The 12,983-nt window shown below is 41.0% G+C and overlaps 1 protein-coding gene across 1 annotated transcript in view; it reads left to right on the forward strand.

The window, feature by feature from the left end:
• The first annotated feature begins 1,644 nt into the window (after positions 1 to 1,644).
• The window catches only part of RAB3IP (RAB3A interacting protein), a 607,212-nt gene continuing 595,873 nt past the window's right edge, over positions 1,645 to 12,983 (forward strand). The window contains exon 1 of the mRNA XM_085652511.1: positions 1,645 to 1,664. The gene's annotated coding sequence lies outside the window, so the exon portion shown is untranslated. The remainder of the gene's footprint in view (positions 1,665 to 12,983) is intronic.

Consider the following 12,983-nt stretch of genomic DNA (forward strand, 5'->3'; position numbering starts at 1 on the left):
GGGGTACGGCGCGTACCAGGCCACCTACTCTGGTCGTTTTGCGCCGTACTTCGCTTTTCCGGCACTTTTTGGGTGCCGTGAAAATATCGCCGTCCGGACTGCTGTCGGTCCGAATCGTACTTCCTGGGCCGTGAAACGCTGCATGACAGCGTCCCGACGTCACGTCGCAGCATTCCCGGATCACATTCGTACGTATATTTTCGTCAGTCGGTGTTTTTTACGATTCGTACGGAAATGGTGTTTCCGTGCGAATCGTAATTCCATGTTTGTGAAGTTTTCCGACCGGGTACGAGTCGGACGGAGAAAACTCTCCGACCGACGGTTCGTACCCGGTTTTTACCGGATCGTAATCGGCACCTGAATGTATATCTCAGTTGTACATGTGTCAGTAACTACATATGTGAAACGCAGTGTATATGTGTGTAAGAGCATATAACTATCTATATGTGAGAGTGTGTGATTTTGGGAGTGGCTGTATGCGCCATAGTGCAAGGATATCTGTGTCATGTGCTGTTTGATTTTCTGCAGGAAGACACAGAATTTGTTAGTATTTTTATGAGTAAGTGAACTTGAATGTGTTTAACTGTATAGGTGAGTAAATTGGACTGTGATTAATCTATGGGTGGCTGCCATGTGGTTGAATTTGATGTTTGAATAGATAGGCGACAACACATTAAAAGTAAGGAATGTATGAGGGTAGAAGAGGGCACCAGCGCTATTGCGGGTTAAACTAATAAGGAACTGGAAGTGTTGATGAAGAGTCCCCCAGCTAGGTGTAGTAGAAAATGATTGACCCAAAATCAATAATACAGCAGTATCAGACGGCCATATCACTGATAGAATGTGCTGAGATCTGGGTCGCAGGCGCCATTTTGGGGATAAGCAAGGCTCACATAAAGGTCACTGTGGTCATGAAGTCGGCCTTACAAAGAAGTGCTCCTAATTATCAACATAACTCACAACAGCAATAGTCAGTAACAGTCATGGAGCAGTTTGAGACGATCATACCACTCATTAAAAACACCAAATTCTAAAACACGGGCGCCATCTTAAGGTCAGGCTCAGCACTCCTGAGAATCACCGTGTTGGAAGGATCGGTTTAGGAATAACTCAGTCTTTGTGAATTTCAGGCACTGCATCAGAATTACTAGCTCAGATTATGGGATTTCACCGCGCAACCCTGCAGGAGAAGGTGTAGCGCTCCCCTTATTTCTTATATAGTCGGCATTTTAGGGTCAGGTCGCTTAAGCTAATGAATGCCGCAACGCTCAGATCATTAAGCAAAGCTGCAGCGAATTTTGTACCTTAGCGAAGAAAAGTGAGGTCTAATTAGATCTTCAGGAAACAGGCACTCTGAATGGCAATCAGGTTCACTGCAGTATCATCGGTAATGTCGTTATTGATGTTATTCCTGATCTGCCTTTTTAGATCGTCGCGTTTTTTCAGATCGGTGGGATTATGGGCGGCAATTAAGCTTCACAAGCACATCTGATTGAACGAAAAAGGCACTCACATGAGCAGCGCTCTATCGGGAGCCCGAACTCAATGCTCCGATCCGCCGTCAGGTCCCAGCGGCTCAAGTAAATACAAGCACTCGGATTCAGAGCTCAACCGGAAGACAGGATCATCGGCTCTGTCGGGACACACATCTGTCAAGCCAGCGGGTAAGTGGGAGTTTAAACAATGATAATACCGGTGAGGATGAATTGCTGAGAGCCAGAGCAGGAGGGAGGATTGCAGATGGTAAGGTTTAAGCGGGGATAACCGATGTGTGCTCCCCAAACCCGGAGCTCTCTGGAGGGCTCCTACTCTCACTTATTTACCTTAACAACTTTTACCAAGTATATGCCTTTACCACACATGCTTTTGCGTTGTAATGGCATGCGTGGTAAAGGTATATGCGTGGTAAATGTTTGCATTGTAATTGCAACGCATTGTAACAACAATGGCGTTGTAACAACCGTGTTGTAATGGCATGCGATGCATTGTCATACATTCATTAATTCACATTTTAGATTAGCAAATGATAGCTTGGAATGCAACCGTACCAGTAAAATCAGTATGGGAAATAGAAATTCAAGGTCAGATACTTTATTTCCAACGGGTTTTTTCCAGAATATTTTATATTCTTTAAAGACACAATTAAACAAATAATGTGTGCAGGTTTCACTGGTGTACATTGAGAACATTATTCACATGTCTAAAATGGAGATGGGAAACAGCACTAAATGAAAATAGAATGCAAGCAATAATTGATAATGACTTCTCACTTGAAGCAATAAGACAGAGGATAAATAAATTACGAAAATGTGCATATTCATATTTTTTAAAGAAACGTAATAAAGAAAACATGATGTAATTGCTATGGCTGTAACACACAGATCCATTGCAGAAGCTCTCCAGAAATATGAGAGAAATAGATGCAGAAAATGTGTGAGAAACATTTGAAGTAATCTAAGATGATTTAAAATTGATGGTAAAAAGACATATTCAATCTGAGGAATGACTTCAATTGCTTTTGATGTGGCAAAAAACACATTTGAAAGTTAAAGCTATGAATAGGAATATTTTTACTTTACAGGGTTCCTTAGATCACATAGCATTCGGTGGACCCTTATCAATCAAATTGAAACGTTTCAGATGTATAATTTGAGAGATCATCAAAAGATGCTAAGTAATCAAGACTCGGTGTACAGTTTGATTTCGTGACAAGACTTTGAATCAATAATTTGTACTTCTTCCGAAAAATGAAATATTAAATGGCTAATAAGTGGATTTATGACAATGCCTCTCAATGTATTGTAATTAGAAGGATATTTAATCGAAAATGATGTTGGATGTACACACAACTAGGAAAACCAATTCAAAATATACATGGGAAATTCCACATTCAATTAATTGCTTACTTGCATAGGAATCTGTATTATTCAAGTCCATCAGATTTCGTACTTATATGTGAGCAATTAGTTTTTTATGGAACACAAGTATAACTGAACATTTTTGTATATGGAAGGTATCACCACAAGCAAAAAATTCAGACATATATAAAAAGAATAAACAATGATTTTTACATTGTGAGATTCAGAGAAAAAATGTTGCTCACTTAGAAAAAGAAAAACGTATTTAGTGAATGTTAATGAGCTGACTGAAGGTTGTGATTATTTGTAATCTTAATAGTGAAGAAATAAAGAGACTCAATAGACCAAAGGAGGTGTTTAGAGTTTGGGTACGTCCTAAACTCCTGACAATTCAAGCACTCTGGAACAAGAGTTATCGCACTGGAGACATATGAAAGTTGAAACTTGGTGCTCTCCTTAGCCACTGAAGAATAACATGAAGCAGAATGGTCTGATGCACTAAGTTCTAATGCAATGGAAACCATTGATCTATTCTTTCATTCAAAGAGTCTTTACTTTACAAAACAAATATACTACATACACATAGTGGAAATGACATACTTGGATACGTTAGATCGTCTTACTGATGTAATTAAAGTATATTACCAAAACTGTGTATGAAAAACTGACCTTTACTTTCTTTCAAATGCCACTTTCCATCCCTGCACGCCTCCTGTTTCTGAGCAAAGTCTGCTTGTTCACTTAAGTCTTTTCCTTAATCTCCATTATTGCATTTATTTAATTTGTCCACATCTTGTTTAAAAAATGAGAACAAACTCATTTGTAAATAATACCCCTGCATGCCCTCTAGCTCATTTATTAATCCACCCAACAAACTAAATGAACTCAAATACCCCTACTAATGATCACATATAGCTCCTATTAATTTTATTTTCATATTTATCTTTATTCGGTTTGATAAAACATAAGATATACAAATTTATGCATTTCATGCATGTCAAATAGTAATCAGATATACTTTACCTATTAATTTAATTTACCACAGAGAAATTTAAGCAAATGCATGGAATAGTTTCCATGAGAGCACATCATTAATTTAAATAGCCAACAACAAACTCTGGGCTAACCACTAACTTTGGTTTTCCAGAGCAGCGTGCTGCTTGGCGTAAAACACTTAAACGCCTTGTCAGGGATAGTGAGCACTATATGAATGCGATTCCAATAACACTTACCCTGGGTTGGAGCTGAAGTGAGTCCAGCACCACTCAGGGCCACTCACAGGTACTGCAACACACTTCCATTGGAAATAATAGTGGTAGGGACTTAAAATCTAATAGGAATTAATTTTAAAATAAATTATTTAAACTTTATGAATATAATTAAATTGTATTTACTGTTTAATCATTTCATTAAAAGTAAAAAAATATATATATTAGTGTATTTTAAAATATTTTGTTACACTTTTTTAAATATACAAATTAATTTAACATTATTACCTATTAAAATAATTCAGTTACTGTTAACTTACTATATACAGAACTTTTAATAATTTTACATACAAAATAAAAATATTATTGTTCCACTTTAAGTGGAACTTTTCTTGTATTTATACTTTAAAAAATATGTATATTTTAAATTTCGTATATTCAATTAAATACATTTTTTGCCTACACTTTTTCATAACTTTACCCTCTAAGAGTTAGTAAAGCTATTCAAAAATGGAACAGTAAACTTACATCTGCAGATAACCCACATATATATTTTCCTTTGTGAATAGGCCCCTAAATCTTGTGTTTGTGAAGGCTTAGACCCTCGGACATACAAAACTATTATTTTAAATGGTGAAAATAGTGCAAGATTGGCACATAATAAGCAGGCTGACATTAGTCCTACTAACAAAAATAGCAAATTCAGCAAAGGAGAAACTTTCATTCTGCTGTTTAAAAAGTTAAGTGCAGTGTACAAAATTGCAAGGCCATGGGCTGGGCATGGAGCTAATGTGGAAGAAGCTTGTTTTGATACAATTACTGTACTTTTGTATATGTCTTTAACCGAGGCGTTGTACTTACAGTAATATACATTTGGAGGAAATGCTCAGTAACTCCCTCTTCCTTCTCTAGAGAGAATTTTTAAAGATAAAGCTATAGAGAGACCTAAGAATTTGGGAGGGGCAGGCATGAAAACGGGTTGCTTGAGGAAAATGTAGGAGAGCTGATATCTGACTGCAGGACTGAGAACTTCAGCTAATATTATAATTGGGACGCTGATAATATAGATATAAATGTTAGGCAGAGGCTTGGCTAATTATTACAGGTACTAGCAATATAAGAGGCTTTGGGTTTTTCCAATATTCAACTTGTTTTATAACAAGACTACTGAGATTATTATATTAGGTTTCATCATTCTGATACACAAGCATTGTGTGTGGATTATACATAATGTAATAATAACCAATCTTTATAAACACCAACTGCTGTGTGTGTCTACCAATTTTTGGGATCAGGGTATTGTTCCACACCTCTACAAATAACCCCTGGAGATGAGAGCTTCTCTGGATATCTGACTCATAACACGCTAAATCTAGATGAGCTAAACTTGTTACAGAGAAGAGTAAGAGACACGCCTTTGTTTTTCTTTTCTCCAAAGGAGATACAATGAGAAAGTTTCTCCTGGGGCTAATGAAATCTCTCTGATTGTGTCCTCTCATTAGGGCGCGGAGTGGAGGTTCCTGACAATATAAGCAGTGAAGTCTGTAGTCTAGTCTTATGAGCCTTGGGATAAATATAGCCTACTATTTCTTGATCAATAAATGTTTTTATATCCATATTTAACCCATAACATATACATAAAAGTGATAGATGGAATGCCTAAATTAATTTTAGCCACTGTTAATTATTTTGGGCCACATTCCAGTCCATCGTTATTTTGCACATCATGCCACCTCAGTTTGGTCTCAGCCATATGTAAATTAGTCTTGACCCTGTTCCAGTGGGAACAGTCCACCCTCACTGCTAGGCCAAGTCCTCCCTGAACTGAAACACAAGCGCCGGGGACCGGTAGTGCATACTATACCAGTTACATTGGCTATGCTTGATTTGGTGGCTATATTCACATAACTAATTTCTGTTAATAAATCCCTTGCAGATAAACAATGCTACTGTTTCTGATAGCCTTAATTGACTTTTATGTCTTGAAATGCAGATCATGTTCCGTGCCTGGCTGCTTGATGGTGGGCTATTGACCTCAGAATGGCCCTCAAGATTGTTGATGCCTGACCTCATAAGAGTGAGATAAGCAAAGGATGGCAGATGCATAGACTTAGCAACCTACTCTGTTTGGCCTTTTGTGACCAAGTAATGCAGATTGTGTTGAAGACTTGGTTTTTTAGTAGGGGGACCTGACTTTAGAATGGCAACTGTGACTGTGTCAGTCCGACCTCATAAGAGTGTGCTGCCAGGGGTATGTCTACATCATAGCATCCAGTCATGTACCATTACCCTAGATGGCTGCCTGCATGTGAGACTCGCAGCCTGAGTTTTTTGTGTAGTCCTGCAACCATGTTCATGTACCATATGCCCAGAGAAGTAGGACTATCCTTGGTAACATGAGGTCCAGACCCTCTTCTGCGATCTATAGGGGAGGACCAAAGGTGCTCTAATAGGCAACACAGGACTACATACCATGTTATGGGTGAGCTACATAAAGTGGTGATGGCAGCATACAAAAAACTTTCAATCATGATCAGAACTTTTTTTCTGGTGTCACGGGAGAGTGCAGTCTATTGACCTTACATGTGAAAACTTTGCTTTAGGGAGCCTTAGACTCCTGCATATTCTATGATCATTATGAGTGTGTCTATGTGTGATGAATTTGTAGCACATGTATGGGAGTAAAACTGTGTATGGTAAGAGTCTGAGTACTGGGAACACTGGCAGTGGTTTTGGGTGGCCCCTAAGTTAGCATGGTACAAGTTGGAGGGTGGATTCAGCTTCCCCAGACAGTGGAAGATACTTGACCTCATTCATGTGGCTGGAGGGTGGAGACCCAGACAGTAAAGTGAGGAAGGATGGAGAGAGAACTGCCCTTAGAAATTCAATGAGGTCCTTGTTAACAAACAGGTGCTAATTAGTTCTTCTTGAGCAGTGCCATTTGGTAGATGGTGCAAGTGAGGAGTGGGCAAGCTGTTTCTGTTGTTAAAGATAAGGAAGTTGTAGGCAGGGCCTGACCTTTTGTCCATCACTGATTAATACTTCAGGCAAGCTGATGACTGTCAATTGCAGATCTCTAAGTTCATTGCACACTTATTTTGGATACCCTTGCTTGGAACCAACATCATTGCTATCTTCTTTCAGAGCCATCACTTTGCACAAAGGCTGTGTCTGCAGGGTAGAAATTTAGATTTGAAACAGAACCACCCTAAGCCAGTTCCAAAGCCCCTGACAATGGATCCATAATTTTTCTCTGGAAAATTAGTATAAAAGCCCTCTTTGTTCCAGTTCCAACTTCTTCTTAAATGATCATCGGAGAACTCAAAGAACTGTTCTTTGACCAGGGCTAGTGCCTGCATCACAGCCAGTCTCTGAAAGGTGAGAGGGCATCAGCTGAAATCTGCAACTTGCTGGAGAAGCTTAATGTGTGCCTGGAGCCAGAAGCCTGCTTACTTGCTCAGAGAGGGAAGGGGATTTTCTAGCCTTGCTGAAGAAGAGACTGCCCAGTAGGAGAAGCCCAACATGTCTCTGACTTATGGAACATCCAGAAGAAGCTGATACCTACGGGAGTTGACCTGTTTTTTGAGGGGTCTTCTAGTCTCCCTGAGTGCTTCCCGTTGCAAAGGGCAGGAACAAGCTTAGAGAACGCATCTGCCTGTTCTACAAGAACCACATTCCCACTGATCAGGTAAAGCAGAGCTGGACTAGTTGTGAGAAGTGCGAAAGACTGAATGCGCAGTAGTACATTTGCCATAAGACTTCTAGACCTTTGCCCTTGTGACTTCTATGTGCAGCATTGTTGAATAATCTACACATTAACCAGTGGGGCACTCCATAGTGAAATGTATTCGTGCCTTATTGAAAGCTATGCCAGTTTTTCATACGCGTCGCTGTAAACATTAAAGACCTGATTTAGATCTTGGCAGATGGGTTACTCTGTCACAACGGTGAAGAATATCCCATCCGCCAAAATACAAATCCCATTATATCCTATTGGATTTATATTTCGGCGGACGAGATATCCATCACCATTGTAACGGAGTAACCCGTCTGTCAAGATCTAAATCAGGCCCTCAGTGAGCTCCCAGAATAGAGAGAGGGCACTTTTGGATGGTGTAATGCTTCACTGATAACCATAGAGGATTTTGAAATCCGCTAACTGTATCCCAATTGAAATGTGTAGTATTTTGCTTTGCTGTGAAATTAAAGTACTTTCTTTTTAATAAGTAAGCACTGGGCTGAACTATACAATATTGGGTCTGTTGGTTGAATGTTGAGTTCTGAGCTTGTATTCCCACAATACCGCCATGAGAAATCTTTCACTGCTCAACCTCTTTATCCTGAGACTCAAGTTCAGCAAGGGTTTATTTGGCCATGTTTACAAAGTCATCATAGGACAGATCCAAGGAAACCATTATTAAACAACCTAAACCACCAATGTTGGGGTCCAGGAACCCCTTGTCTGCTGCAAGGCACCCTGGCTGGGGTCTAACAATTGGCAGTAAGAAGTGTCGGGCCTGCGAGTTCCAGTTCCAACTGCCTTGATCAGAACTACAAGTTCAGCTTAAACAAAGCATCACTTGCACATTATCAGGGCAGATACAAGGTTTGTGGAAAGAGAACTTGGCCACATGTCCTTAGATCAATTAAGTGATTTGTATTTGGAGAGAAGATGGACGTATCCCAAGATCAAGGAGAGTGAAATCCTTAGGTTTTGTTAAGGACAAGTTAAAGAAGCTGGACAGTGGGGAAGAAACTGATGGCTTCTGGAGGGGGTACCCCGGAAGAGAATGCTGTGGTTTTGGGTACTTTTTGCCCATTGGCACAGGTTTCCCCCAGACACATCCTGATTGTGTCCCTGTTACTTTCTATATTTATTTTAGGTGGTTTTACTTTAAGCATGTTTGAGATGTTGTCGCATGCACTTGCATGCAACATGTTATTGTTTAATGATGTTCTACATTCCATGTAGAGTGCAGATGCCTTGGTAAACGGTTGACAGGGAGAAGATACTGGGAGTTGGATGAGAACGGTACCTTTTTCCGTGCTGCAATAAACTCAACATTATTTTTATAATATTGGACTTTTATTGATTATTTAACATTGCAACATTGGAGACGAGCGGTAGCACTCTGCAGCACGGATACGGAGTGGTATTTTGAAACCACTGGGATTTACTCAAGATCTTCGTTTCTTTTGGATCATTGAAAATGGTACGTTATTCATCATATTAATATTATCATCTCATGTGCATTTGATTGCACCAGTGGCAGTATTTATTTACTTCTACTAAGTGTTCTGACTGCACCTGCGGCTGTTATAGTTTTCACCGCACCTAACGTTGATCAGCCATATTGAATTTTTGGCTTTCTAATTTGGCCTGCGGTGAATTTTTATTCCGATTTATTCATGTATATTTTGCGCGCATAAAGAATTCGAAAATAAATACAATCTTCTGTTTAGCGACACTGACGGCATCCATATTGCAGATGCTTATGTGACGTTCATCTCTTGCGTGCACAAAGATTTCAAAAGTAAATCCCACTTACAGTTCAGTGATTCTGATGGCTTCGAGGGAACCACATCACAGATGCCTATGTGACGTTCATTCCTCTCTGCACGGACCTAGCGCGTCACCCACGTAGACAACGCAAGCACATCCTCACACAAAACGTCACGCACTGAGTGACCATCTTTTGGTTTCCATAGTCACGCTGCTGTGTTTTTATGCCTTGCTCCGATGTTATGAATATTTCGTTTCAGGGTATGGACAATAAAGATTAAACTGTGAGTGAGTACATCGTTATATATTTATCCCCCTGGTTTAATACGTTCATCTATGTTCAATAACTTTATAAAGTGGACCAAAATACAATACTTATCAGAGCTATTGACACTTTCTATTCCTTGGAAATTAAAAATTTTTATTTTTATGTTTAACTTGTCAAAGTTTCACACTATATTAATATACTTTCATTTTTACAGTGTTTTCAAACATTTTATTTTTTCTTTGTACATTATTATTTCGTTATCATTTTCAATAACAATTTAACTTTATTGGTCGACACAAAATGCAATTTGATCCTCCTGCAACATTTTTACAAGTTAAAGGTGACCCACCAATGCCATGGTCCAGATGGAAAGAAGAATTTTTAACGTACATGAAGGCCATAGATGGTGAAAGAATGGGTTCTGAAAGAAAGAAAATAATTTTCTTAGATTGTTTGGGTTCAGAAGGCTAAGTGGTTTAGTTCACTACCCCAAATTTCTACACAACATGATGGAGGAGGTGATTCGATGAATGTGTACACCGAAGCATTAGCCAGAATGGAAAAAAGATTTAAACCTACTATTAACATAGCTCTTAATCGTTTCAAATTCTACACTAGAAAACAAAGAGGATGAATCTTTTGATTACTTTTTAACAGCTTTAAGGTCTTTGATGATCCATTGTAACTTTGGCAACATGACTGATGAGATGATACGTGACCAGAATATTGTTCACACTAAATGCAAAAAAACTCAAGACAAATTATGGGTCTTGGGTGATCCCAATTTAAATGAAACTATTGCTACTGCCAAAGCACAAGAACAATCTGATTTGTGGACGGAAGCTATCAGGAAAAATACAGAAAAGATATCCACAGATGAAGAGATTTGTGCCATTGGACACAAATTTGAACATAAACAAGATTCCATGCAACCCATAGCAAAATTCATGGTTAACAAGCCTAAACAATATTCTAATCAAAGAGCAAATAAAAGTTTTAATAACTATGGGTCATGTTATAGATGTGGCAACAAATCACATTCTGCTTCCTTTCCAGGTTGTCCAGCGCTCAAAAGAGAATGTCAAATTTGCAATAGAATTGGTCATTTTAGTAACATGTGCAGAGATAGACGATCTCATGTTTAGAGACGTGAAGTTGTATCATCCATTTCAGACGAAAACATTAACACGGCCAGAGAAGCCAATCACACAACTGACAAAGGTTTTGTAGTTTCAATTTCAGATAGTTATACACAAGTACGATTAAGATCCCCTAAATTTACTTTTCAAATTTGTGGGATAGATTTACTTCTTATAGTTGACTCTGGTTCACCATGGACCATCATAACTCGGGTATATTTTAATGACACTTTGGCTAAATCCATTTCTTTTGATAAGTTACAAATATCAGACATTGTGGCTGAAAGTTTTTGTGGCACAAAAATTAATATCTTTGGATTCTTGTTAGTAGAATTACATTTTAGACATAGAAATGCTGAGATAAAATTGTATATTTCTCAGAAGGGTATAAATGGCAGGATCAGTGGAAGTTGGGAATCATTCTGAATTCCCGTTCTAAAGATCCCGTCTCATTATGTGATGATTGCCTAATGGATACCGTTACGGTAGATGAAGATGCAGTTGAAGACAGTCCTTGTATAAACACCATGGGATGTGAACTCATCCAGAATTTTAGTAATGTTTTTAGTGACTGTTGGACTTGGCCCTTCTGGCAGGTTCACCCCTAAACTTTTTGCTTTTACTGGTGACCTGGTGGTAGTGATTTTTGGTTTCTGCGCACTTTCCCTGTGTCCCAGAGTAAAGTGCGTGTGCACTCTGAGTGCATTTGGTGAGATAGGCCTGCCCTCTGATAGGAATGCATGGGGAATGTATGTGTCCCTGCTAGTTCCTGATGGGTGGGGTGTGCAGGCTCGAGTTCGGTATGTGCGGACTCGTGTGATTCAATGCTTCGCAATGATGTATAATGCGTGATTATGTCATGTGCGGAAGTGCCACTTCTAGGAGTTGGCATATTAGTGTAAAATGTGTCTGGTGTGTGATTGGCTGGAGCTGGCTGGTGAGCCTGGCTCCAGGAGTCTGGGTGGGTCTGCCCCAGTGGTGAGTGTGAGATTAGCATGCTGATGGCTGGGGAGGAGTGCACCTTGGACCTGAATAGGGCAGGGCTTTCCCTACACAATGCTGGCTCCGCCCCCTGTGGTGCGACCGATGACCCTAACCCTGCCAGTGAATAGAGTGAGGGGCTGAGCACATCAAGGGTGCTCCCCAACCAGCTGCGACTGGTTTTTCCCCTCACCCTGAGCAACAACAAAGGGAAAAGGTGTATAAGAGGGGCTGTGTCCCCTTACAATTTGTTCTCTTTCTGATCCTCATTTGAGGGGGGGCCTGCTGCTGCTGGGCACCAGGAGAGACCGCCACTGGGGACTGCCTCCCTGCTGGAGGGCCCTGTGAGCTGGCCCCTGGGCCCAGTCTTTGCCCCCCTGCTTCTGGGACTTCTCCTGAGGACCTTCCCTGAACCCAGCGCCTGGGAATCGCTACACCTTGATTTCCTGAGAAGCGCCTTGTCTAGGACTGAAGAGCGCCTCGGTTGTGGCCAGCAGCGCTGAGCTGCACTAATCAGCGAGGGAGCCCCGACGTAGGGATTCCCCCCCGCTGTTACCAGATTTAAAGCGGGTGCCCACCCCGCATCGTGGCGCTCGTTGGCGGGTGCCTACCCCGCTTATTCCTGTATTTGAAGTACGGGTGCTCACCCCACTTTTCTGCACCTTGGCATTAGTATTCTACGGGAGCCCACCCCGTATCGCCGCCATCACTGGGAACTCTGGCCCGCCGCGCTTGGTGTGGGCGGGGCGCTCCCCGAACTAGGAAGCGGACGGGAGCCTACCCCGCGCTTCTGGAAAGGGAAGGAGATCGCGTTTGCACCCGGGGCCCCCGAGAGCGAGGGAGAGCCCCATGGTGCCGAGTGAGGCACGGAGGAGTGCTGTAGTGGCTGGCGGGACTCCCGTGCAAAGAAGAGAGCCCGCGTACAGCTGCAGAGGCCCCTGTGAAGGACGAGAAGACCACACGCCAGGAGCCGGTAAGGAGAGGGCTCAGGGTGGTTTTTGGTCGCATTGAGTCCCCCGAGCGGGA

Source organism: Triturus cristatus, chromosome 4_1 (assembly GCF_964204655.1).
Source record: "Triturus cristatus chromosome 4_1, aTriCri1.1, whole genome shotgun sequence".
Taxonomy (NCBI): Eukaryota; Metazoa; Chordata; class Amphibia; order Caudata; family Salamandridae; genus Triturus; species Triturus cristatus.